This window comes from Capsicum annuum, unplaced genomic scaffold (genome assembly GCF_002878395.1).
Source record: "Capsicum annuum cultivar UCD-10X-F1 unplaced genomic scaffold, UCD10Xv1.1 ctg3553, whole genome shotgun sequence".
In the NCBI taxonomy this organism is placed as follows: Eukaryota; Viridiplantae; Streptophyta; class Magnoliopsida; order Solanales; family Solanaceae; genus Capsicum; species Capsicum annuum.
Genome location: NW_025842453.1, coordinates 24,981 through 27,964, shown reverse-complemented (window position 1 = coordinate 27,964; position 2,984 = coordinate 24,981).

Below are 2,984 nucleotides of genomic sequence, written 5' to 3'. Positions count from 1 at the left end.
ATTATTATAAATTTTTACTTATAAACATTTTTGAGTCAACTCAAACATACTGGTCAGAAATTCAAATTATCCTCGATTCGAAGTTTGGCTCTTCTAATTTTTTCATGAAGAGATAACAAAGAATTAGGACTCCTTTTACATTAAGTTTGATTTTTTGAATATTGTACATTTATAGCCCAGCATAGTCCATGCACAAATAATTCAAAAATATAGAAAAAAAAATTTATACATGTAAAATTGTAATTCATACTAGTATCTGCACAAAATTTAAAAAGAAAGAAAAAAAAAGAGGTCGAAAAAAATCATACAAGAAGTGCATATGAGGGAGTTTGTTACTTAAACAGAAAAAGATTATATTTGCATCTCCATTTTATGAAAAAAAAAAAAAAGTGAGGTTGCTTGGGAAAAAAATGAAATGGCGGGGAGGTGAAGTAAATGTAGCAATCGTGATAATGGACATCTTGGGCTAAGCAGTGCCATGATTGAGTGGCTATTTACTAGATTTTTTTAAATTTAGGTGTTAATTTTGTAGAGTTATTTTAATTTTAGGTGTTATTTTGGTCCTTTCCGCCTTATATTATTATATATTATAGGGCAAAATTCAGAAATAACATTCTTATCCCCTTAATTATGAGTTTCATAGCAACATTTTCATAATTACATAATATAGAAAGTTATATTTTGTATGTTTGCAAACTGTTACTACAAAAATACAAGTACATATGATTTTTACTGCCCTTATGATCGATATGTATTTTGTATTTTTGCAAACTGTTGCTACAAAAATACAAATACATATACTACAAAATGTAATTTGATAATAGTGTGGCTATTTTTTGTAATTTAATACTTATATAAAAGAAACCAACAAAATCTGTTTGGGCTCAAGTAAAAATTCACCTCTATTTAAAGGCTCTATGTAAAAGAAACCAACAAAAAGTTTTCGGGTTCACCTCTATTTAAAGGCTCTATTGGGGCAATAGTCCATATCCAAATTTGTGATGCTAGGGTTTTGTCAACTTGTTGTCACAGCCGCCACCGCCATCACCACCATCAGAAGGTGGAAAAGCCATCGCCGCCATCATCACCACCGCTTCAATCAGAAGGATGAAAAGGAAAGCGAATCGGAATACTCAAGTGAATCAAATTATGAGCCATCGATGAAGAAGCAAAAGGAGAATGAAGAGGAAGATGCAGAAAAAGAAGAAGAGTCGAGCGATTTTGAACTTTGGATCAATTACCTCTGACGGATAGAAGCGATATCAACGGCAACGATTCAATTGCTGAGGAGAGCGAGGTACTTATTTGCTTTTATCATTTATGTGCCAACTAAAACCGTTTGAATATTTGAATATAGATTGCTTTTCCTCTATTAAGTTCATATCTTTTATTATATAGATAGATTTGTGTTAATGGTTCAAAACACACCTTTACTATCCTGATATTTTCTGTTACATGCCTAACAGTTGATGCGTGTTTTACTAAATAATTGGTGATAGCTTAGGCATGAAATTCAAAAATTGGAATACTTTAGATGTGTTTTTCACCTTTCGCTCAATAGATGCCTTTTTCTCTATCAAGTTCATCTTTTATATAGATTGCTTTTCGTCAAATAGGTAATATAACATGAATTTGCTTGCGGATGGGTCCTAATTGGCAGTGCAAGAACTTTAACCAAGGGATGTCACGGTATAAAGAAGTAAATTCACGAAGAAGCACAGTCCTTGATCTACATACATTAGTCGTAGGTAATGCTTCTTTTATTGAAATCGAGTTAAGCTCCCCCCTCAGTCGAGTTGGCTTAATCCCTAATCGAGGGTAGTCAATATGTAGTATTTACATGTAACATTTTTGCCTAGCTGTGCAATGTAATTTTTCGAAAAAGAGATGTTGGTCTATACCCTTTAAGCACACGTGGCTCTGCCACTCCTTGGCATATTTTCTAATGTGTTGTATCCATAACTTGTTCACACGACTTGGCACATTAGTACAGTTTATAGCTCTGGATAGACTTAGGGAGATTATAATATTGAGTTTTGGTATAATGAAATGGAGACTATTAGATTAATACATGTACCAGTTAGTTGTTTTGCCTTGCTGTTGTTTCTGTTTGTTGCTATTGCCTCTTTTTTACTTATTGCTCAGGCGAGTGTCTTTCCGAAACAAAACTTCTTATCTTCGACCTTCCCTAGAACCATCCTCTGGGATTATACTATGTTTGTTGTTGTTGTTGAAACTAGCAAAAAGAAGGAAGAATTTTTGGGAATTGAAATTTCTAATGACATTCCGTGTTTCAATCCTTTATAACCTCTGCATTGGGTTTAAATATAATCCTATTCAATTGGATAACTCTATAACTAGTGTTTTAGCTGGATATCGAATGAAACTTGGTTACTGGAAGGCAACTCAACAGGGGTTTTAGGAAAAGATAGTGAGGAAAAACATTAATGGATAATCCTAACTTTTACAGAAAAGACAAACTAAAATGACTTGCTGATCTTTTCTAGCATTTCTTCTCCTTGTTTCTTTTGAAGGCATCATATGGCAGTCAAACAGTAACTACCACCATTAAACAATACCATATGGATGCCAAACGTCAAGTTTGATTACTCAACTCTACTTCTTCAATTATTTTGACATTCAACTGTTACAATCTCTAGGCCTAGAACCAAAGTGGTGCAATTCGATAGGAAGTGACTTTTGAGTCTTTTTTTAGTATAGAGCATGTTAATAAAAGACAAGGGGGTTAATTTTACTTTCTAAAAAGGGTGGGGAGGGAGGGGATCAGAATTCGCTAGTTTTGATATGCTCACTTATGTCAGAATCATGGGAAAGATGGAATATCATATGTGGATATGCTAATGAAAATAAACGAAATGTGAAAAACAATACCATTTTATGTGGTACTTACAAGCAAATAAAATTCTTGGATACTTTTCTGATACAACTTACTACATTTTCCAAAGCTTATTTCTTCCAAGAAC